This window comes from Leptonychotes weddellii, chromosome 1 (assembly GCF_054177405.1).
Source record: "Leptonychotes weddellii isolate Sample4059 chromosome 1, ASM5417740v2, whole genome shotgun sequence".
Lineage (NCBI taxonomy): Eukaryota > Metazoa > Chordata > Mammalia > Carnivora > Phocidae > Leptonychotes > Leptonychotes weddellii.
In genome coordinates, this window is record NC_138369.1 from 148,690,527 (window position 1) to 148,717,098 (window position 26,572).

General features: G+C 35.3%; 1 protein-coding gene and 1 non-coding gene across 2 annotated transcripts in view; both read right to left on the minus strand.

Moving 5' to 3' along the window:
* Positions 1 to 26,572, minus strand: part of ZPLD1 (zona pellucida like domain containing 1) — a 225,308-nt gene that overhangs the window by 99,739 nt on the left and 98,997 nt on the right. The window lies entirely within an intron of this gene.
* On the minus strand, positions 8,553 to 8,688 carry LOC115939610 (U4 spliceosomal RNA). The gene has a single exon (XR_004074395.1). It is a non-coding gene; the product is annotated as a U4 spliceosomal RNA (small nuclear RNA).

Sequence of the window (26,572 nt, forward strand, 5' to 3'; positions counted from 1 at the left end):
TCAAACTCGACACCCGAAGAATAACCCAATCAAGAAATGGGCAGAAGACATGAACAGACAATTTTCCAAAGAAGACATCCAAATGGCCAACAGACACATGAAAAAGTGTTCAACATTACTCGGCATCAGGGAAATCCAAATCAAAACCTCAGTGAGATACCACCTCACACCAGTCAGAATGGCTAAAATTAACAAGTCAGGAAATGACAGATGTTGGCGAGGATGCAGAGAAAGGAGAACCCTCCTACACTGTTGGGAATGCAAGCTGCTACAGGCACTCTGGAAAACAGTATGGAGGTTCCTCAAAAAGTTGAAAATAGAGCTACCCTATGACTCAGCAATTGCACTACTGGGTATTTACCCCAAAGATACATATGTAGTGATCTGAAGGGGTATGAGCACCCCAATGTTTATAGCAGCAATGTCCACAATGGCTAAACTATGGAAAAAGCCAAGATGTCCAACAACAGATGAATGGATAAAGAAGATGTGGTATATATATACAATGGAATATTATGCAGCCATCAAAAAAAAATGAAATCTTGCCATTTGCAATGATGTGGATGGAACTAGAGGGTATTATGCTAAGCGAAATAAGTCAGTTAGAGAAAGACAAGTATCATATGATCTCACCGATATGAGGAATTCTTAATTTCAGGAAACAAACTGAGAATTGTTAGAGTGGTGGGGGATGGGAGGGATGGGGTGGCTGGGTGATGGACATTGGGGAGGGTGTATGCTATGGTGAGCACTGTGAATTGTGTAAGACTGTTGAATAACAGACCTGTACCTCTGAAACAAATAATACTTTATATGTTAAAAAAAAAAAAAGAAGAAGAAATAGTAGGAAGGGAAAAATGAAGGGAGGGTGGGAAATTGGAGGGGAAGAGGAACCATGAGAGACTATGGACTCTGAGAAACAAACTGAGGGTTTTAGAGGGAAGGGACATGGGGGGATGGGTTAGCCCAGTGATGGGTATTAAGGAGGGCACGTATTGAATGGAGCACTGGGTGTTATATGCAAACAATGAATCATGGAACACTGCATCAAAAATTAATGATGTAATGTATGTTGACTAACATAACATAATAAAATAAAATTTAAAAAAATAGATAGCAAAAAAATTAAAAAATAAAACAAAAATGTTTCCAACAGTAAATATATCTTCCCTCAAGAATTTTACAAATGATTTCAGAGAATATAAAAATAAATTCACCTACAATGAAATAATGAGGAATACTTAGAAGTGGGGATTCATAGAATTATAGGATGGGGAATAATCCTTCAGGTAGTTCCTGAGGGAGAAGTTCTCAAATTTGGCTACACAACAGAATTGCCTGTATTTAAACAATATATATCCTATTATCTCCCTGGGGTCCCATGTGCAGGTTTTTAAAAATAGCATCCAAGTAATTTAAAGTGTCACCAAGATTGAGAACCTCTGTCCTAAAAAGAGGGGCTATTTTTTAGTGTTTTCATAGGGAATTTCTTCCGAGCATTTCTGGGGTAACTTATATGTTTCTTTGGAATCAGGAGAAAAATCAGTTGAGAAATGGAGAAAACAGGAAAAATTATGATAATTGTCTTGAAAGAATCAAAATGTAACAATCGGTGTAGAAACACAACTGGTTCAAAAGAATCTACTAATCAAATGGAAAGCGGGAGCAGGAAACAGTGACAGGAGACTCAAAAGTTGAGGTTGACATTTTTGAGAACCCAAAAGGAACAGGAGGAGAGAAGTTCCTGATCTACTCCAGCAGTATTGTTCATGGCTATCACCATGTTATAAGTATATTTTCATAGCCCTGTAAACGACTAACAGTGAGTCATGCTTGCAAATAAAGTAAATATTAAGAAATTTATGTGCATAGTATAATTTAAATCCTATGAGTGATCTCCTAAGGAATAGCAAGTTGAGGAAGTAAAATAAATCCTTATGTTGGCAACTCTGGCACATGATGCTATGTAGTGAGTGATAGTCAGTTTGCTAGGATTCAGAATGTTACCTTATTTGGATACAACCCAGCATTCTTCACTGGTGTTTACCCATGTTTGAATATGTATTATAGGCTACAGTGCTTTGCAAATGCTACTAAATTTAAACTTATTTCATTTGTATTTGTAATAATTTATTTATATATCCATAAAGACAATGAAGAATGTTGGAAATATTTTAAGGATCATTTATGATTTGTAGAATTCCCAAGAATTCCAATTGTTCATTGGCAAACCCCAAAGATTAATATCTGTCAGGAATTTAGAAACATCACACCTTTCCTTTATACTAAAAGTCATTGTAATACCAATTGTGGGTGAGTGTTTCAAAAAATCAAAAGTCTTCACACTTCTTTCAAATGAGAAGGACTTGTTGATGAATGAGGGCAGTGGGCTTTGGGAAGAGGTGTGTGTGTGTGTGTGTGTGTGTGTGCTGTGGGGGTGGGGGATGTGCCGACAGAGCGCTGGCGTTGGACCAAGGAGGAAGCAGCTGCACAACTGTCAGGAAAAGGTCTACATGGGTGCAATCCCTAAAGAAGAAACTGAGGTAGGAAAACACAAATCCGTCCTCCTGAATTCACAGAACTGAAAGAAAATATGTAGCAGCCATTAGCTCCTGGTCCTTCATTTAGTCAGCTTTTCTTTTTCCCACCATTTCTACAGCAAAGTAATCTCCAGTTCAAACCCCGCAAGAGTGCCTTAACAAGAGTCCCTTTATCTGTTAAGAAAGAGGTGGCCATACTTATAGCAGAGAAATATCCATCTGTTTTTCAATGATGCTCCCTCTTCTCTATTGAGTTTGTAATTAACTTTTAATCAAAATTTTAATGAAATCTGAGATAGAGAATAAGAGTAGAGGTAATTAATATTTCATATTAAAAACATTAGTACAGAAAAGAAGTTGGTGAGTCTTATTTTCCTTTCTCAAGTACTGGCAATCATATAAACTACTGTGTTTATCTTGTCACCTGTCCATCAAGAATCTGAATGCTAAATACTGCAATTAGTCACAGTAAACAACGTTAGACATTTGTTTAGTGTAATTGATTTACCCTTCTTTTATTATTCATATTTTGATAGTTCTGCTTCGTTTATCATAGTTCTGTGCTTTATGATAAACCACCTCAGTGGAGTACTAAGGAGTAGATGAGAACACACACTTGTTGAAAATGAAATATTCCATACTTTACTTAATACAATAACCCTATGAGGTTTGTATTATTATTCCCATTTTATGGATGAGAAAACAGATTCAGATGGACTTAATGACTTTGAAAAGCAAATAAAGCTAATTATCTGTAAATCCAGAGCTGGAATTTAAACCTAGATGTTTCTTACTGCAAAGCCCATATTCTTTCCATGGTACCACAACACCATTTTCCTACAGTTACTATCAGAGAATTAATGAAGGATATTTTACCTGTTTGTGATTATGGTATTACTAGAGTAGACAAATGTGCTCACATGCACTCTGTCTCTCTCTCTTTCTCTCTCTCTTTCTCTCTCTCTCTCTCTCCCACACACCCTCCCACACTGTCATATGCACACACCAAAAAATACATGAGTAAAAACAAAGTACAGGAAAAACAAAACATTCACATAACTGGTTCTGAGCCCCTGCTTGACATGTGCTATAATGACATTTTTGTTCACTCTCAAATCAACCTAGGAAAAGATAAATGGACATTAGGCCCAGGGGACCATGCAAAGCAAGAAAGAGGGTGAGGGTCCCCCAATTTATGCCTTCTGAAATCAGAGATGGAGGACTAGGGTGTGAGGTAATATCAGAGGTTTCCCAAAAATTTTGGCATATGTTAATACTGAAATCTTTTTGAATTTTCTCTACCAATGCTGTGGATCTACCCAAAAGGTGCAAAAATTGGAAAATTTACTTCCTATTGCTATCCTGCCAAAATTGAACGTGATTATTAAACTTTGTGAGAGGGCAATTAGAATGGGTGAATGTGCAAAATTAAACTGTTAGTAAATAAGCCCTAAATGTAAGTCGGTAAGGGACAATGAAATATAAATTTGCTGCAAATGAAACTTCTCCAGGTTATGACTATTATGGTCTCTTTCTAGGGACTGAAGAGGAAAACACATTCATATAGGTTCAATTATCCTTCACATTACTAGAAAAATACTGTAAGGTAGGTACTACAGCAACTTGCTAACTATGATAATGATACAATCAAAGCAAATGCTATTAAACAAAATGAAACATTATAAACTTGTAATTAGAGAAGCACATTTTAAATAATCCATAAAAGTTTTTAAAATGATAAAACTATTCTTATAGGACTTACAGCTCCATTTGTTCCTTTACCCCCTCTCCCCCCTCAAGCTGGCAAATTCATCTAGCTACTTATTTATTTATCAAAGTGTTTTAGTCAAGGGATCTACTCCATTGTCACCTTTCATTAAAGGTGGTCTTGAGCCGAGCACAACAGAAGGAGGTCGTCATTGTGCTGCAGAGCTCCCCTGCAATTAGACACTCACTAAAATGAAATGATTCTGTCACTGATTCGATTGATTTTTACAGTTAAATAGACTCTACTTAAACTAGTCAAACTGATGGGCCCATGTTCTTCTGCCTTATTCAGCATTAGTAAGTCTGTGTTTGCATTCCAGATTTTTCATCTAGCTGCTTTTAAACATTTTTTTAAAAATTTCTGATTAGTTTTTTCTATATCCAGAGCAATTATATATTTTCAAAGTACTCTATAAAGAAGGCTCAACCATTTTTTACTGGCTCCTCTGAAAGTGGGTCAACACTATCCTTTTATTTCCAAGTGGAAAAGAGAGCACATGAAGTTTAAGTGAATTGAACAAGGTCCAATCATAAGAATAATTTATGAGTGGATGTTTTTAAATTCCTGGGTGTTCTCAAAGAGTTTAAAAGAAAGCCATGTGTGAAATGAAGCTATTTGATTATTCCTTTAATGAGTATGGTTAGCATGATGTCTCAGAACCAAGAAGTTGAAGATGGTCAGATATATGAAAATGTGAAAAATTATAGGATTAACAATCAAATCAACTTTCAGCAACTACAAAGACCAAAACCAAAATGCAGTTCCTACCACACAGCCATGGTTTGATTTAGGAGCCACATACTCACATGGCTGCCATGTATGTATTTACTCATTAGAAAGTTTTGTAAGCCAATGCATAGAACACATTACATATAACTTACATCAATCTATTGATATTGTCAGCTTTGGCACATAGAACCCAGGATTATTTTTTGAAATTATTTTTATTGCCAGGAATCATTAATAAAATAGTATACAGTAAAGGACCTCACAGAAGCAGTGGCTCACCCATCTAAATATGGACTCCATATTTCAGCACAATCTTCATTATACATCTCAGAGAAGTCTTGTTGAGGATATCCTGTAAGTCAAACACCCTCTTAAACCAAACCAGCCCCAATTCTTCTGTAAGCAATTAAAGGCAACAGAAAGCTATTTAAATTATTGAGGAGGAGTTTTGAACTACTCTAATCCAGGCACTGTTCAGCAATTCTTTAGCTCAAGTTAAAACAAGCATAGAAATTGGAAAGACAAGGAAAAAACAAATGAAGGTCACATAAGAAAAAACAGTTACAAGTTTTTTAGATCATTCATTCATCTATTTTGTAGTAAGCACAGACTAGGTGCCAGAGATACCATGGAGAGAGACAACAGGTTGGTCTTGCCTTGCTGGGGTTTACCATTGAATGTCAGAGAAATATTCCTTAATTCCATTTAATTGTTTTTGAAATTAGGAATAGACAACAATATGTAACAAAGGCAAAATTTCACTTGTGAGTCATCAGGTGCTGAGGCTCTGAATCCAGTCAGTATGACCTCTGGCAAGTTACTTAACTTCTATATGCCCAGGGTCCTCACAGTAAAATGGGAGAAATAATTGCACCTATCTTGAAGGATTATTGTGAGATTCAATGAGTTAATCAATGTAAAACACACACACACACACAAAACACAATGTAGAACAATGTGTGGCATATAGTAGGACTAAATAAATGTTAGCAATTTGCTATTATGAGAGTTATTATGATTTTTACTACAATTTTTCTAACTTGTATCCTTAAGTGGTTAGAGCAAATCTCATAAGAGATAGTAAACAACCTCAATGTTATAAAGCCCTGGTAAGTAAAGAGAGAGCTCATTAACAGAAACCCTAAATCAGGGCTCTTATCGTGTACAGGGTAAGTTTTACCCACTATAGGATTGCACAAGTCTGCTCTGGATAACTGGTGGCACTTAACAGTCAAGAGTTATTTGCGTAGGGGACTGAGAAGCACTTTTGGGGGCAGAAAGTAACTGATCCTTGGAAAAGAGAGAGCGGGGCCCACAAACTCAGTGCAAGGCTACTGGGCCAAGAAAAGGATAGGGAGGTGATGCCGCACACTGCAATTATCTTCTCAAATTGCTCTTCAGTCCCATTCTTGGGCTCTTACGCCAATCCTAGAATGAGTTATTCTAAAAGGAGGAGTAAAAAGTAAATCTTATTCCCCCAAGTTGGATCTCCATGAGAAAGTTCAAGGTGTTAGCACCATCGACAACAGCAAATCCCTCTAAGACATGATGAGCACCATATACAATATACAAGTCCCGATGCTGCTTTTGGCTTAAGAGCCCACAGGAGCTCCTCCATGACAAGCCAGAGCTGAACAGGGCACTTACAGCAAGGACCACAGTGTGACCAAGAGTGCTGGTTCCCAGAGGTCACATGAAACATCTTGCTTAAGAAACCAACACATTTGAGTGAAGAATCTAAGCATTTCTAGATTTTCTGCAAAGCAGGCATTAGCTTATCCATACAAATACTGATTTGTATGTGTTATTTGATGCTGTTGTTACCCCTCAATTTGCTTGGTTTAGGGTATTCTAACTCTATGGCTCTTTAAAAGCACTTTAGAATTTGTTAATGGGTAGACATTTTAAAAAGTATTAAAGTGTTTCAATTTCCACTGTTACGGAAATAACAATATTTTTCTCACTTATTTTCAATAAGAATAAACCTTACATCCTTTCCTGGGAAGTAAAAAGTGTTTTGTGTCATTTTTACAGAAGATAAAGTTTACCGTCATGTAGTAATTCCCCATCCTGCATCATTTTTGGCATACTGATAATACTACTTTTAACTTGGGTTGTGGTTTAGCAACCATAAGCACAAAAGATATTCCTTTCTAATACTTGTCTCCAGGGTAATATAAATTAATCCAGGATATAGACTCCATCCTTGAGCAAGAGATCACTAATTCTAGGCTAGGGAAGTTTGAAAGTTAAAATTAGATACCCTCAGTTCAGTGCCTAGGTTTTGGTCTCCTGCTAAACTGAATGATTTTTAAGTCAGTGAATTTTTAACAAACACAGTGAAACAGTTTTCCAGTGAGCAATGTCCTTCAAAAAAGTTCATATATTTGAGAACTAACTACTTATTCCGATGAAGGTTGTTACTTAAACCTTGATTAGAATTAATTTTGGGAATTTTTTTTCAGAGCTATTTTACAAACTATACAAAACAGCACACCCATCAATATAAGTTATATGGTTCCATTCTGATCCTCAATCTAACAATTCTGTTTATTCCAGAATCACTTTTGACCTCTTCCAAAACACAGAACCCAGCAAAGTAAGAATAACCTCTGCTGAAGTTTCTTAGGAGGGAATTCCTTCAAGGACATGCAACAACTTTCAAGTTGCAACAAGGTCTTGAGCAGTAATAAAATAGTTACAAATGTTATAATGTCCTGATAAATTTTAAGAGACCAGATTCTCATTTGTACAAGCTTAAAAATATGCATTACAGAATATATGTAATTTACAACTTTCTATCAGAAACATGAGCGTCAGCAAGGCTGCAACAAGAAATTGTATTTTGGAGTTGGTCATTTTGAAAATTATGACCAAACAATTCTAAAAACAGGCAATTACCTTATATTAGCCCTTTGTAAAATCTTTTTTCCTGTGCTTAAATTTTGTAGTTGGGTATTTTCTGGTAAAAGAAAAAGTCAAACTAATGGCATCCCACCAGCTCTACCCTCTCCACAGCCCTCTTCTTTTTTTTTTTTTTTTTTAAAGATTTTATTTATTTATTTGAGAGAGAGAATGAGATAGAGAGAGCATGAGAGGGGGTAGAGTCAGAGGGAGAAGCAGACTCCCTGCTGAGCAGGGAGCCCGATGCGGGACTCGATCCTGGGACTCCAGGATCATGACCTGAGCCGAAGGCAGTTGCTTAACCAACTGAGCCACCCAGGCACCCAACAGCCCTCTTCTTGGTTTCAGGTTTGGTATGTTGGATTTTGCTAGGGGTTCTCATGGTGGTCTTTGTATAGATAAAATTGTTATTTCCTGGGTAGCTTGAGTTCATTTTAAGTTTTAAAGTTTTCTTTTATTTCTAAAAATCTTGACACAGAGACACTCAAGTAGACTAAAAATCAAGCTATGAAAGTTATATTTTATCAATATATTAGATGAACTTCTCAATCAGTCTTAATGGGAACCTGATTCCCTAAATTGGGATACAGTCACTCAATAAATTCAGAAAGTCATATTTTTGATGAAAGCCACATTTTCTTAGAAGGGAGCCCATTCACAAAGGACTTGAAAAGACATTATTCCAATTAGCAATAATCGCGCCTCGGATAAACCTCATTGGCTACGAAACTGTCACTGCGCAAAGCTAAGACATTATTCCAAAGAAGATACACAAACGGCCAACAGGTACATGAAAAAGTTGCTCAACATCACTAATCATCAGAGAAAGAAGTGCAAATCAAAACCAAAATGAGATATCACTTCACATCTGTTAGAATGATAATTATCAAATGACAAGAGATAACAAGTGCTGGCAAGGTTGTGAAGAAAGGGGAACCCCTGTGCTCTCTTGGCGGAAATGTAAATTGGTGTAGCCACTACGGGAAAGAATATGGAGGTTCCTCAAAAAAAAAAATAAAAAATAGAATTACCATATGATCCAGCAACCCCACGTCTAGGTATATAGCCAAAGGAAATGAAATTATTATCTCAAAAAGAAATCTGCACCCCCATATTCATTGCAGCATTATTCATAATAGCCATGACATGAAAACAATCTAAGTGTACATCAGTGGATGAATTTTATATGTAGATATAGATATAGAGATAGATATAATCATATATAATGAAATATTATTCAACAATAAAAAAGAAGAAAATCTTGCCATTTACAACAGCATGGGTGAACTTAGAGAGTATTATGTAAAGTAAGATAAAGACAATTACTATATGATCTCACTTGTATGTGGAACCCAAAACACACACTCAGACTTATAAAATCAAATTCATAGAAACAGAAGTTAGATTTGGTGGTTGCCAGTGGCAGTGGGTTGAGGGTGGGGAAATGGGTGAAGATGGTCAAAGGGTACAAACTTCCAATTATAAGATGAGTAAGTTCTGGGGATCTAATGTACAGCATGGTGACTATAGTTAAAAATACTGTATTATATACTTAAAAGTTGCTAATAGATCTTAAATAGAACTTCAAAAGTTCTTACCATACAAACAAAATAATGGTAACTATGTGGAGTGATGGATATGTTAACTAACCTTATTGTGGTAAACAGCTCACAATATATATGTATATCATATCATCATGTTGCACACTTTAAACTTATGCAATGTTATATGTCAATTATATCTCATGAAAGCTGGAGGAGGAAAGAAAATAAGAAAGGGGAACATTCATATACAATAGGGGGGAAATAATAACTTGAGCATCTGGCAGTCCTTGCATCATACTGTTTGTGATAAAGCTTTATCACAAGTACCAAACTCACCACCATCTGCCCATGAAAGTCAGTGGATTCTGGCTGCACACACAAAAGCAGAGGATGGCCACATCAGGGCTAATCTATTATTGACATATGGAAGATGTATGAATGCAGCCCCCTGATGATCAAGAAGGAAGCAGGAGCTGGAAGACTTCCAAAAGCAAACAGCTTTCCTTTTCTCTGCAGGTATAAAAGCAAAATAAATCACTCCTGAGATGGTGATTAATGTTTTATATTTGTCTACTTCTCCTTCCAATAAAATTAACATACATCTAGTTACTTATGAGACTGAGTTCTTACTGCCTTCTCCAAGGCTAGTTCACTATTTATGAGTGTGGTTAGTTGTTGTGCTTTTTACATCTTTTTAATGGCCTTGATAATGGTGAAGACATTAGAAGTTATTGTGTTTCCTCCATTTACTGGTCTTTATCGTAGACTCCCCTGGGGTGGGGTGTGTGGTGATTTGACAAACAGACCCATTCTGGTGCTTCCCATTCTGTTCTCTTCCAATGGCTGGTAGGGGTGTGGTCCTTACTGCTTCTAACAGAGCAGGTCCATGTGAACTGTGCTATTCTCAGCTGACATGTCGATCTGGAGTTGAAGTTGTATGAGATCTAGTGTAGAGTCTCAGTAGCTATTCTGCCTCACACCTTTATGTAGCTTCGAACACTCTCATTTCACCTACTTGATACTGGCATTGAATCATAAATCACTTTCACTGAATATTTAATCAGGATTGGATTTTGTTTGCATATTTCCAATATCAAAATGGTGATGTATAGATGTCCTCAATGTTAAAAAGTGGTCATGAGCCTTATTCCTTGTTCTCTGTCTGGAGTGTTTGAGGTAATGATGTAAATAATGTGAAAAATGATGTAAAAATACAAGTCTGGCTAAGTCCCAGGTCCTTTCCTCCTTATCTCAGTGATCTAGTCATGATCTTTAATCTCTCTAAATCTTGGTTTCTTCATCTGTAAAATAATTATCTGCCTTATAGTGTGGTTCTGGGATGAACCAAGTTCATACAGATAAAATACCTAATACATGCTAAACACTTGACAAATGGTAGCCACCATTAAATATTTTTAATTTCACAACTCCTAATATATCAATACATTGACAAATTCCATACAATTAATTTTATAACTCCTAAAATATTGATAAATTAGAAAACCCTATAACTTTAATTCATTATGCTAAATATATGATATATGAATTCATTATATATTTTCTCAACAGTCACCTAATTTAGACAAAACTTAGTTAAGATTGCATTTACCTGAATGTGCTTTTAGAAGATAATGTAGTAGATATAATGTAGAAGAGAATAGAAGCAGTTCATAATAGAACATAATTTGCAGATATATCTAGGTATTATCAACACATGAGTCCCACAAATCCTGTTTTATAAAATCCAACCATGACTTAGAACTAATTATGGTGCCAATATATGCATAGCCATTATAAGGAGAGGATCAAGCTTCTAATTTCATGTTAATTCTAATATGAGTTTGCTTCTATATCAACTTAAGACATATTTTTATAATTTTAGGTACCAGATTTCAATAATACTAGGTTTTACAAATTTTCCTATCTTTATCCTTCTGTAATATTGAGATTTACATAAGATATTATAAACAAATAACATAAATAAATATAATTATTATATATGTGTATAACATATACATAATAATTTGGGCAAATTGAAACATATTGCAGACTCTGTCAATCTAATACATGCACCTGAGGTAATTTTCATTAATCTTTTGAAATTGTGAAAAATAATATTCTTTGTACAAAAGAATGAAGCATTCAGGAGGTTGATATTCCAAACCCTTCTTCCAGCATATTCTCAGGGCGTCTTGAATAGGAGACTGCTGTATTCCTCCAGATAGCTTTCTTTTTGGGATATCTTTCCTCCAACTTATGCAGCAACTTAGTCAGCTAAAAATGTAAGGCTATGGACTTGAATTTAAAGAATGACAGCTTAGTAACAAGACAGTCTGAGATGATACTCAGGAAGATGAACAATTCTCCTGTTTTATTTATCTGTTTGTTTTCTTTTGTTTTGTTTGCTTTGAGTACTGTTGACACACAGCGTTACATTAGTTTCAGGTGTACAACATACTGATTTGATGAGTCTCCAGGTTATGCTGTGCTCACAAGTGTAGCTACCTTCTGTCACCATACAATGCTGTTACAGTGCCATTGATATATTCCCTATGCTATACCTTTTATTCTCATGACTTACTCATTCTATAACTGGAAGCCTTTATCTCTCATTCCCCTTCACTGATTTTGCTCATCTCCCACCTCCTTCCCATTTGACAACCATCAGTTTGTTCTCTGACTCTGCTTTTTGTTTGTTTATTCATTTGTTTTGTTTTTTAGATTCCACATGTAAGTGAAATCACATGCATTTGTCTTTTTCTATCTAACTTATTTCATTTAACATAATACCCTCTAGGTCCACCCACATTGTCAAAAATACCAAGATCTTTTTATGGCTGAATAATATTCCATCATATATATGCATACACATACATACACACATCACATCTTTATCCATTCAGCTACAACTGCCAAGATATGGAAGCAAATCCAGTGTCTAGTTCTCCTGTTTTGAATAAAGGCTAAAGATCCTTCTGAATCAAATTTCATTCCAAGAATAGTACAAGGCCTTGCCTACCAAGTAACTACACATCTCTGACTTTGGTGAAGAATGGTAGCCATTGATACTCAGACAGTGGGCAATATCAGAGATGGGTGACTTGGTGAAATCATAGATGTATGGACTAAGGGGAGGACAAAACAACAGTGGGAGGGAAGAGCAAAGTGAGCTTTCTCAATGATTCTATTCTGTGATAAATTTCAAAAAAAGATTGTCTCTATATCAGTAGTACATTAAAATTGCTATGAAATATGATTGGTGTTTCAGCATATGAAGCAAGATATGTTCTCATATCTAAGGCCTAATTGGCATGGTATAGTTGTTTACTTAAAATAAGACAGTCAAGTGAGAAATGGTGGTAGTGGAACCTGACATAAAACCCACAGAACTGGACAGGCATGGAAACAAGCTTTGAAAATGGCAGAGTTTGGAAAGGCAAGATACAGTGGCCAAGGGATCATGCAGTCTCAAGCATGACGGGGTAATTAACAAGCTTTCAATTTCTAAGGAGTATGAAATGTGCCAAGAGGTAGGTGAAAACAGCAATGAGAGAATCCAGGTGGTAGTGATACTCTAAAACCAACATTGACAATAGGCATCAGGGTGGGTTGCTAGATGTTAAGAGCTGGCCTCCATCCCTAAGAAGGAAGTGAGGCTCCCGGGCTTAAATGGATCTTTGGGGAAGATTCAGGATTTTAGTGTAAAACATGAAATGGCAACATACAGAAGCCAAGTTTTATAAATGGAAGCACAAAACGTGATCCTGGCTTCCCAAAATCAGGTGTAACAGACCTATTCTCTGTCAGAGGGAACTGTGATATAAGAGCTATGTGAAAGTACCAGTAATCAGAAAAAGGACAAATGTTGCAGATGAGTCTCCCAGCAAGAATGGTTCAATGACTGTATCCTCAGTCAAAAGATAAGGAAGGTGAGTCACAGCAAAGTCTCAGCCAAAGAATGGAGTTTCTTAAATTCTTTCCTAATTGCAACATGCTTATCAAGGAATCAGGATATGGCCTATCTGGGAAGATAAGTATGATATCTAGGGTTTGGGCAATCTGAGGAAATGGGGTAAATAATAGATCTGAACTCTATAAGTGGCAAGATCCAGTGAGTTCACCAGTGGAGAAGCTAGGCAAGCAGAGACTGAAGGATTGAGATGTGAGTAAATATAAAGAGTGTGACAACTACATAGAGTGTATGCAGATACAGTGAGGAATATACTACATAAGCTGAGAATATTGGATAGAATAGTGTGTTCATGCAAGTTGGGAGGAGAAAACCCAAAGGAAACGGAGTCCCTGAAAATAAACAGAGCTTCAGTGGTTCTCAAAATAAGTCAAGGCAGACCTCTGAGATGGGGATGGATATGGCATGAACACATTCTCAAAAATTTGCTTAAGAGCTATGGCATGCAAAAATTGCCCCTTCCCTTCCAGGAGTGTTTACTAATTCTCCAAAGCCTGCTTCTTGGTAAACTCTGGCTATCACCTCCCCGACTTACAGTGAACTTAGAGTTTTACCATATTCTCAGGGTCTCCTTGGTATGAGTGAGTGTGTGTGTGTGTGTATAAAACTGGAGAGAGAAGCAGAGAAAGGCTGGGTAAATTGAAAACTGCCATTGTATGTAGCATTATATTTTCCATAATTTTTGACACTATGTTAATCCTATTTATAAAAGTTATCTTGTGTATTGATGGTTTTATGTCAATATTAATGATCAGAGCAGCAAAACCATGCTTGAGGGTGGAGCCTGAAAGACTGCGATGAAATCAAAGTGGGCACCACCACAGAAGCATTTCGGAAGGAAGAGAACTTCATTGTATTTCAATGGAGTGCTTATCTTATTTGCCTCTTCTAATTAAAGCACTGAGAAAGAAGAGCAATTTTTTTCCAAATTGCTGAGCCCTCATAACCAATAATACCATACTAACCATCATTTGAGAAGATGGAAAAACATTTAAAATTCAGTGCTTTTTTTTCTAGCTTAAATTTTTCTTTGTCCCATGGTATCTTTATTTTTATCTATACTGACATTTATCTTTGATATATTATGTCCTTCCTTTATAATAAAAATATTATGGGTTTTATCAATAATACTAATGGGCTATTGGCCATCAAGAGATTATTCAAGTTCTTACAGAGACTATTTTTTCTTTAGAATATATGGTGTGTCACTGAAAAATGCTTAAAATAATAGATTTGTGAAAATGTAACAAAGAGGAGACCAAGTAAAGTTTAGAAATGGAAAAGTTTATTTATTTTAAGGTGAAATGTGAAGAGAGATAAGAAAAACAATTATTGCAGTGATGATCTACAAGAAAGTGCTATGTTCTTCTAATTTAAAGCAAATAAATATACATTTAGTCATAAGTGTAATCTGGAATGAGAAGAGTATATTAGGAGAGCAACTGCAGTTAATGCTATACATTCTTTCTAAAGAAATTAGAAAAAGTTTGAAATGCATGCTAACATATATCCAGTCTACATAACAGAAACTAGATCAGAATCCTATATTTCCTGGAACTGTAGGTAAAGTCTCCAATAACACATTCAGAGAAGAGAATTAAAATGAAATATACCAGGAAAGGAATATAAGAACTTAATTCACACTAAAGTGTAAAGATAATAACTGAATGAAGGAGCTTAAAGGAATAATGAAAGTAGAAGCCCTACTGAAAGCAAGAGAAGGAAGAATTTTTTGTAAAGGCAAATTCACCTATTTTATCATTTTGCCCTGTGTGGCCCAGATGACCTGAAACTCAGGGACCTTGAGGAGCAATTTGCAATAAGGGTGAACACAACTGGCCATGATTGGGTTTCTTAAATGCAAATGAGTAATGTTATTTCTGCCCACATATTTATTATTCATTGTCACTTAACCATGACAAGTATAAAATCTATTTCTGACTTGAAAATATATTTTGTTGGGAGCCTGCGTGGCTCAGTCGTTAAGCATCTGCCTTCGGCTCAGGTCATGATCCCAGGGTCCTGGAATCGAGTGCCATATCAGGCTCCCTGCTCAGCGGGAAGCCTGCTTCTCCCTCTCCCGCTCTCCCTGCTTGTGTTCCCATTCTCACTATCTCTCTCTGTCAGATAAATAAAAATCTTAAAAAAAAGAAAATATATTTTGTTTATTTTTTAGTAAAGACCTCTCACTGTAAAATTCCTAATAGAAAGTCTAGCAGAAGTAATTACTAGGCTCAAACTTATAGCCATACTGAGCTTGAATACACAGCAATTGTATTTTTGTAAGCAATTTAATGTCAAGAAAAGTTTATGATGGCTTCTCAAAGCAATGTACATTAGAATTGCCCCATGGGCACAAGGGTAAATTAGGTTGAATAGGGAAATTAGTGGAAAAATAGAACACAAGTAAATATGGGAAATCTGACTTGTAAAAGTATTAATCTTATTTTCCATGATGCATGGCAACCATTTTACTTGTTGAAATAATTGGCCAAGGACTCTGTAAGATGAGAGATTTTATTTAAAACTAACAAATAGTTTGCATTATATGGAATTTTGTAATTGTTCCCTTTTTGATGGCATACACAAGCAACAAAATCATAGGCCTTTATTTCTTTAGATAACCCTCACAAATTATTTCACTTGAGCCTCTTGCTGCAGAAGACTTACATAGAATTAGCTAGCAATATGTCACAGATTCTACCCAATCATTTTACCAGTGGGTGTTGACTGGGATGATGCCTGGGTTGCTGTATCCTTTAGAAAAAGATTATACCATGACAAGCATGTGTGAGATTTAGATTATTCTGACTTTTGGCTACAAGCATAGTAATCTAGCTTAGCTGTGTTCATACTCAGTTCAGCCAGACAATTTCTTAGGAGGCACTAAGTAAGGATTCTGAGTTCTCTACTAACTGTGGGTTGTACAAATCTTGAGGATATTAGGAGACTCTAGTTATTTAAGCTTATTGATACTTGTTTCTAATGGAAGTTATGCCTCTTGATCAAAAAGGAGAAATTAGGTTAGGCCACCAAAGAATGGTCCTCCAGTGATATCTAAGTCCCCCATTCAGAGGAAATGTCTCACTGTCCCTGAGGAGCTTATAGGCAATATGCTGGTAAGCAGATGAACAAGGACAATTATATTAGCAGTGTCAACTCAGGTCAAGTCTTCTGACATAAAGAGTATTTGAAAAAATAATAGCTATGTTTATGAAACTAGACAACCTCCTTTCCATCTTTAATTCTCAGCTTCCTTATCTGGAAAATCCAAATAATGGTAGAACTATTGTAAGACATAGAAAGATTCCAATCAATGGTAGTTACATATATGAGAACTAATACAAATATAACACAGATAGCGGCAAAGGAAAAAAGATTTAGGTAAAATTTTACTAGGCAATAAAAAGTACAAATCTAAAGACTTAATAATACCAATAAAATATAGAACTAGTTAAGGAGAATTGAAAAAGTCTGAAATGCATGTTTCCATGTTAGAATGAAATTTTTTTCACCTCTAATCTCTAGCCCAGGCTCACAAGGATATGTTAGGGTGGAAGGTACGTGGTAATGGAAAACTAAGTGGCATAAACTTGTGTGACAGAGCCAAGGACAAAATCAGAACGATGTATCACTCATCTGTTTCTCCAACTGTAAGAATATAAGTCAATTAATCACTTGACAAATATCTAATGACTACCCACTGTGTGTTCAGCAGTGCAAATTAGTATATCAGTACCTGCTCTAATTTTAACTCATATTCTATTGGGAGATAAATAAGATTCTCTTTCTGCTGAATTTGGATGAATTTATATAGTTATAACTACAGAAAGAATGAAACCATAAGTTCTCTTCTTCAACCCACATCTGATGTGATTTAACATATGTGTTGTCTCTTTCATTTGAAATCCCAGTGTTACATAGTGTGCCTTAATAACATATGGCTAGTAGAGTGCATCTATGTTTCAGTAATCTATTCAATAAAGGAAAGTCCATTTATGGCTCAAAGATAAATCTAACACTGGACTGCAGTGTGTCGGTTTTTAGCTTTGCTGTGACAAATACTCTTTATTGTGAAAAGGAAAGAAAATCTCAAAAAAAAATCTCTTGCTGAATTATAAATGAGAATAATTCATTCCCAATTATTTCCTTTCTGAATATAGTGGCTTATGGGAAGAACAAAAAGTATCCACCTGGCTTACATTAGCTATTGATAAAATTAAATAGATCCATTTCACGGTAGATTTTCCCACGATACTGGTTGAGGGACAATACAAATCTTCCTGCTAAGTGGTCACCAAGATTGTAAGATTGAAAAAGAAGAAAAAATATCCACAACATGAAATAATATTTCTTAAAATGTAAAAGTTGAAACAAATTTCTAAAAAAGTTATGGAAACAAAGAAAAAATGGAGAATATAGTGTTTTGTTAAGCAAAAGCAAAAATTACCAGTTGGTTATTTTAATGGTTATTTTAATGGATATTGCTAATGGTTATTTTAATGGACATTGCTAATGGACAGAAATTAAGACAGGTTAGAAAAAGAAAAAAGTCTCCTTTGCAGATTTAAAGCACACCTCAGTTAACTAAAAGTGAGATGAAAGGAGAAAAGAATTTCAAAATTGATCTTATGACAATTGTTTAAATTTAACACCTTACCCTTCCTTGAACTTCTTATTTACCTACATTTAAACCAACTTTCTCCAACTGGAATAAAGCTGCATACTGAGAGAATTTACAGAAAATTCAAACCCAAAACATATTTTCCATTAGAAATACTTGGCAAAAAGTAAGGACAAGGTAGGATTTTTTTGACCACTATAAAATATAGAACTCAGCTTAGATTAAACTTCAACGCAGGCTAAATCTAGAGAAATATAATAAAGTAGACAAATAAACCAGATATCCAACTTAGCTAACTCTCTCACCATCTACGAGTCTTTATTCCTAATTCACCTTCACTGCAAGGCCAATGGTGACCACCCAATTTAATGCTATAATTTGCCTGCCCCCTGGCATTTCAATAACTTTATCTGATGTTCTCCATTTTCTTTCTTCCATAGCATTTGAGAATTAAGGCCATCTGCATCCACAGAGATTTACCCATCAGAACCGAAACCTGAAGCCCCAATATGAACATGACACAGGACATTTTTGTCCCAGAAGATAAGACTCTAATCCAATAAACAGCTTCAGTCTTTGCTTCAGGAAATGCAAACTGACTAAACCCGACAGTACTCATCTGGGCAATTATCTCTCCTATCAGGCAATAGACTGTTCACACTTATCATACAACAGTTTACTTTTCAAGAATCCTTCCACTGATCCTATTATATTACAAACTCTGTCCAATCCCAGTGGATTTTCCACCTTGAAAGACACATCTTAAACCACTTGATTCCAGGCCCCAAACATGATAAACCGCCTTTACGGATCTGTCACATTTGAGACACTACTACCTCTGTCAAGGTAGTGTTCTCCCTTACTACAGTAGATCAAATAAACTTTATTTTGCTTAATCAACAGATTTTTCTGGTAGTCAAGAGTCAACACATTTATCACTTTCAGAATCCTATGTACTACTTACTTTTCATGTTTATTGCTTCTTTTAGGTCTCCTCCAACTAGAAAGTGAGTTCTATGAAGGCAGGGATCTTTGTTTTGTTCACTGACATCTTCCAAATATCTAAAACAGTGTCTGCAAATTAGAAGGTACTTGACACATGTTTGCTGCCTAAATGAACAAAAGAATGAATCATTGAATGATGACATACAGAATATTCCACCAAATAGCAGAAGAATTCTCATTCTTCTCAAGCACACACAGAACATGCTCCAGGATAGATCACATGTTAGGTCAAAAAACAAGTCTTAACACATTTAAGAAGATTGAAATCAAACCAAGAATCTTTCCAACCACAGTGGAATGAAACTAAAAATCAATAGCAGAAGAAAAACTGGAAAATTCACACATGTGTGGAATTAAACAACATAATTTTAAACAGCCAATGGGTAAAAGAGGAAGTCAAAGAGGAATTAGAAAACATCTTGAGACAAATGGAAACAAAAACATAACTTATCAAAACTTATGTGATGCAGTAAAAGCAATACTAAGAGGGAAGCTTATAGTGATAAGTGTCTATATTAATCAAGAAGAAAGATCTCAAAATAAAAAACAACTGTTTTTATACCTCAAGGAACCATAAAAAGAACAAACTAAGCCCAAAGTTATCAGAAGGAAAAGAATAATAAAGATTTGAGCAGAAATAAATGAAATATAGAATAGAAAACAAGAAAAATTTGACAAAATGAAGAGGTGGTATTTTGAGAATATAAACAAAATTGACAAGCTGGACTTACTAAAAAAAAGAGAAGACTAAAATAAGTAAAATCAGAAGTGAAAAAGGAGATATTACAACTGATGTCACAGAAATAAAAAGGATCATAAAAGACTAGTATGAAAAACTGTACCCCAACAAACAGGATAATGTAGAAGAAATGGATAAATTCCTAGACATACAATCTACCAACACTGAATCATGAAGAAACTGAAAGTCTGAACAGATCGATAACTAATAAGGAAACTGAATCAGTAATTTAAAAATTCCCAACAAAGAAAAGCCCAGGACCAGATGATTTCACTGGTGAATTCTATCAAACATTTAAACAATGAATCATGGAAGACTACATCAAAAACTAATGATGTAATGTATGGTGATTAACATAACATAATAATAAAAAATAAATAAAATAAAAATAAAAATAAAGAAAGAAAGAAGAATTGATACCCATCTTTCTCAAACTCTTACAAAAAAAAAAATTTGAAGAGAAGGAAACCCTTCCAAATTCATTTTATGAAACCAACATTGCCCTGCTACCAAAGCCAGACAAAGACAGGACACCACAAGAAAACTACAGGCCAATATCCCTGATGAACATAGATGTAAAAATCCTCAATAAAATACTGGCAAACTGAATTCAATAGCATGTTAAAAAGATCATATACCATGACCAGGTGATATTTATCCTTGCAAAGGATGGTTCAACATTCAAAAAATCAATTAATATGATAGCCCATATTAATAGAATGAAGGAAAAAATTACATGATCCTGTCTCAATAGATATAGAAAGTGACAAAATTCAATACCCTTTCATGATAAAACCTCTCAAGAAACTAAGGAAAGAAGAAAATTAACCTTGACATAACAAAGGCCATATTTGGAAATCCCATGGCTAATATCATACTCAAGAGTGAAAACTTAAAGCTTTTCCTCCAAGATCAGAAACTAGTCAAGGATGTCCACTCTTGCCACTTCTAGTATAGTACTTGAAGTCTTAGCCACAGCATTAGTCAAGAAACAGAAATAAAAGCTGTCAAAACTGGAAAGGAAGAAGTAAAATTGTCTCTGTTTGTAGATGACATGCTCTTATATGTAGAAAAGTCTAAAAACTTCATAAAAAATATTTTGGAATAAATGGATTTAATAAAGCTAGAGGATACAGCAACATATGAAAAACAGGAACTACCTGAAAAGGAAATTAAGGAAACAATCCCATGTACAATAGCATCAAAAAGAAGAAAATACTTAGTAATAAATTTAACTAAGGAGGTGAAAGAAAACTACAAAATATTGATAACATAATTAAAGATACAGATAAATGGAAACATAAATGTGTTCATGAATTAGAAGACTTAATATTATTGGGGGCCTGAGTAGCTCAGTCGGTTAAGCCTCTGCCTTCAGCTCAGGTCGTGATCCCAGGGTCCTGGGATTGAGCCCCGCATCGGGCTCCCTGCTCAGTGGGGAGCCTGCTTCTCTCTCTCCCTCTGCCCCTGCTTGTGCTCTTTCTCTCTCAAATAAATAAATAAAATCTTAAAAAAAAAAAGAAGACTTAATATTGTTAAAATTTCTACTCTGTCCAAAGTAATCTAGAGATGAAATTCCTATCAAATTCCAAATGGCATTTTTTACAGAAATGGAAGACAATTCTAAAATTCGTATGAATTCACAGAGGATCCTGAATAACTAAAAAATCTTGAGAAAGAACAAAATTGGAGTCATCACACTTTGTGATTTCAAAATATATTACAAAGCTACAGTAATTAAAACAGCATAGTACTGGCCAAAAGATAGACATATAAACCAATGGAACAGAATAGAGAGCCCAAAAATAAATCCATGCATATACAGTTAAATGATCTTCAACAAGGGTGCCAAAAATACACAATAGAGATAGTCTCATCAACACATGATGTTAGGAAAACTGGATATTCACATGTGAAAGAATAAAACTGGACTTTTATCTTATACCATGTATAAAAATTAACTCCAAATGGATTACATTTCAATAAGACCTGAACTCGTAAAACCCCTAGAAGAAAACAGGAGAAAAGCTTCATGACATTGGTCTTGACAGTGGTTTCATGGATATGACACCAAAAGTCCAAGCAACAAAAGAAAAAAATAGAAAATTGGGACTAAAAAGCTTCTGCACAGGAAAAAAAAAAAAAAACCCACCAGGATGAGAAGGCAATCTATTGAATAGGAGAAAATATTTGCAGATCATATATCTGATAAAGGATTAATTTCCAAAATATACGAGGAATTTTTACAACTCAATAGCAAAATAAAACAACAAAAACTAAAAACCTGATTTTTTTAATCAGCAAAGGCCTTGAATAGATTCCTCCAAAGAAGACAAATAGGTATATGAAAAGATATTCAACATCACTAATCATCAGGGAAGTACAAATCAAAACCACAATGAGATACCATCTCACACCTGTCAGGATGATCAAAAAGACAGTAAGTGTTGGCAAGGATGTGAAGATACTGGACCCCTCACATGCTATAGGTCATAATGTAAAATGGTGCAACCATTATGGAAATAGTAAGGACATTTCTTTACAAATTAAAAATAGAACTACCATATGATCCAGCAATCTCACTTCTGGGTATTTATCCAAAAGTATTAAAATCAGGATGTCAAAGAGATATTAGTACTCCCGTGTTCATTGCAGCACTATTCATAGTAGTCAAGATGTGGAAACAACCTAAATGTCCATCAACAGATGAATGGAGAAAGAAAATGTGGTATTCACATGCAATGGAAAATTATTCAGCCTCAAAAAAGAAAAAAGTTCTGCAATATGTGACAACATGGATGAACCTTGAGTATATTATGCTAAGTGAAATTAGCCATTTCCAGAAGGACAAATACCAAATAACTCCACTTATATGAAGTACCTAAAATAGTCATGGTAACAGAGAGTGTAATGCTGGTTACAAGGAGCAGGGGGAGAAAAATAGGGAGTTGCTGTTCAATGGGTATAAAGTTTCAGTTATGCAAGGTAAATAAGCTCTAGAGATCTGGTATACAACATCATGCCTATAGTTAATAATATATTGTACATTTAAACATTTATTAAGAAAGTAGATCTTGTGTTTAATATTAAATTAAGAATTTAATATTAAATTAAGAATTAAAAAAAACTTACTTTAATTTTTAAAAAGATTGGATGAATAGATTGCCCACTTATTGCACTGTGCTTAGGGAAATGTGCAAAATACATAGAAGATACTGCCCTTGACTTGTAAAACTTACCATCTATTTATAATAGCAACTTGGACAGTGCTTAAATGGGTACCAGGTACTATTCTAAATATACCAACGTATGTCAAATCATTTAAAATTCATAACGACTCTATAAGGAGGGTGATATTAAAAATATTTATTAACAGGTACAACATGGGCACTGACCTGTGAGGACAGATAGGGAACATAGTGCTCAGTGGGCATCCTGGAGGCCCTCAACTGAGCAAACACTCCCTTACAGAATCAGGGGAGATCAAAGCTGCACTAAGGCAGTGGAGGAAGGGGAGGCATCCTGGGGGCCCGAGGCTGCAGCTAATTATCAATCAAGGTGTTTTGACAAATGGTACACAGGTATAAATGTCAGCTGAATAACAGCCCATGAGATTGGTCATTATTATCCCTATCTCACAGATGAAGAAATGAGGCCCCAGAGTGTTGAATGACTTGCACACAGCCATCAGGTGGAGGAGGTAACACTTGAATTTAGGCAGTCTGACACTAGATGTATTCTAATTGCTGTGCTATACTGCCTCATATTTACAAAGAAAATAATTAGCTTTAAAAGCAATGAATGGTTATCCAGCAAATAATAGATTCCAGGCACCTTTCAAGACAAGATGTAGAGGGATTCAAACATAAATTAAGTAAAATTTCAGAAAAGGTAATGGTTTTAGCAAGAAGTACTGTGAGTCAGCCAAGATTTATCTTCAATAACCAAAGGTGAAAATTTACTGTTTGCACATATTATCTGAATAATTGCTCCAATTTTCCATTATGTTGTATCAAGACAGTGGTTTGGAAACAAGAATTTGTGAAGTTTCCAGTAACATCCCCAGGGATGCAGCAGCAATGTTTCCAACTGCACGTTGGCCAACTCTCTTTTCACTTTGGAAGCAGATGATTAGCCATGATTGGCGGCTATTGCTAATGACAACAGGAAAACTGGATCAGTCAAGCCAGGAATTCTCCTAAATGCACAGTGGAGGAAAGCAGATAAAACCCTTCTCCTCTCGTTTTCTCCATTCCCTAATCTTCCCCTACAGTGACACCCTTTCTGGAGCTGTGTTCCACTACCTGGTATTGACTTACCATAGAATGTGGCTCAGGATTTGTGTTCCAGGCTGAACAATGTTCACCCAAAATGGATTAGCACCACCATTCGGAAATAAAATGTGGCCATTGCTTTCCATTGCTAGATTAAACTTTTGTTATAGTTAAAACAGCAATTTGGGTTTACTGTATCTCGCTTTAAACCAGTTTAGGGTGATGACTGACTTAAGATGCTAAGGACACTGCCTTTCTTTCAATTGAAAGAGATAAAAAACTACAGACATAACTTCTTATTAGTAGTTCCAAGACATTTTTAACACAATATCATTATAACCCAAAGCTTAAAAGTTTATATTAGTCTTTGTGTTTCTCAAAAAGTAAGTAACACAAAAATCAGATGACTAATAATTTCAATACAATGAACAATCTGATCAACATTTAATAAACTAGAAAACAATACCAACTGGAGCTGAGAAACTAAATCCCATAACACCAGCTTTCATTTCAAATGATCTCCAGGTGGCTGCTAGCCAATTTGCCACATGAAAAAAGCCTGACACTTATTGGAAAACAGACTCCAACTATTAAAAAAAAGGAACACTCAGTAGAGAATAGACAATGTTGTGCTAAAAAGCTATGTTATTTTGCCAGAAAAAAATTCAATCTGTGTGCAAAATACCTCTTCCCATGTCTTTTGATCTGATGTAGCACTTGTCCAAATGGATGGGCCCCCTAAAGGGAATACCCATTTCAAACATTGAGGAGCTCTAACAAATGCGGAGCACTCAACCTCAGGCTTAAATATCCCAAATGGTCTCTCGCTGGTAACGTGAGAACAAAATCAGTGTTTCACTCAGAAAACAGCTTTCCTGGCTTTTCTCTTCTGTTCCATTTGTGCATTGATATGAAGATCAGAGTCATCGACTTGAATGTGATTTAGAATCTCGATGCAAACAATGAGACATTAAACACTTTCTGGTCCTCTAAAATCTGTATTCAGACTCCTCTCTTTTCAGGGTATAATCACAATCCCATCAGTATTCGAGGGATTTGCGCACACAGACTGCCTCTGTCAAAATTGTAGCAAGTTAATGCATTCAAATATAGCCTGGTTGTACAAATTATTGCCTTAGGAGGATGCAACTTGGTATTTTGACATATGTTGTTTTATATGAAACACAGTATCTTTTTTTTCTTTTTTTTTAAACTTTTTAGTTTCAACTTAGGCACTTGAAGATTTGGAAAATGAAATTAAACTTTAAAAAAGAAAAGAAAAAAACAAGCATGGAAATAATGATCTAAAGTCCCAAAGAAAGGAAGGCAGAGATCAATATCACCATCATACTACGGCCATGCAAAAGGAGCGAAGACTTGAGTCCTGAAGCACAAAGACTTTGGACTTCTTGTCTTTTCAAACTGATAAATAATGTTGTAAACATTTATTCATTTCTTGAGATTTAACAACATGTATTGCTTTCTTTCATCACTTTGCCAATTTACTTCAAAGAAAATTACTACTTCAAGCTCTTCATAAATCCTATAACCTCTATATGCTTAGTTTCCTCATGGGTAAAATGAGAATAACGATGTGCTTAGTTTGTGGGGTTGGTGTGAGGGTTAGAAATAATATATGAAAATCACCTAATAGTGCCTGCAACATAATGGAAGCCGTCACCATTATTACTACCCAAAAGCTATATCTGGATGTGTAAATTGGAATAAAACATTGAGGCGGTTTTCGTACGAATTCAAACAACACATTTTCTTACAGATTCAAGATAATTGAGGTAAATGTTAGAACATTTATTTGAATTATCAAGATACATAAATCATTTCAATTTTCCACTTTACATGTCCAGATATGGCTTTTGTACATAGCCCTAGAGTAATCCAGAGACTTTTGAAACTTCACCCATTACTGAAAGCCCTCAGCATTGGTAACCAAACGTGATACATAGGTGCCAATAGACTGCAGGACATATCCCTCGTGATTTAAATCAGTAAATTTGACAATGGGCCATTTTCGGAAAACATCTTTGAGTACGTTTAATGGCATCCTAAAAAAGTTCTAAGGCATCCTAAAAAAAATTTACAGGACAAAATAAAATCTGTGAAAAAACTAAAGACAAAAATGACTTTTCCTACCTAAAATTAAAAAATATATACATATCCTGTGTTTTGGTCTCTTAGAACAATCTTAACACCAGTTGTTCAGGAAAAGGGAACTGTAGTAAAACCTCCTTAAAAAATGATGGAAGGGTTTTTTGTTTTGTTTTGTTTTGTTTTGTTTTTAAGATTTTATTTATTTATTTGACACAGAGAGAGCTAGAGCAAAAGAATGAGAGAGAGAGAAAGAGAGAGAGCACATGAGCAGGGAGGAGGGGCAAAGGGAGAGGGAGAATCAGGCTCCCTGCTAAGCAAGGAGCCCTACACCAGGCTCAATCCCAGGACCCTGTGATTATGACCTGA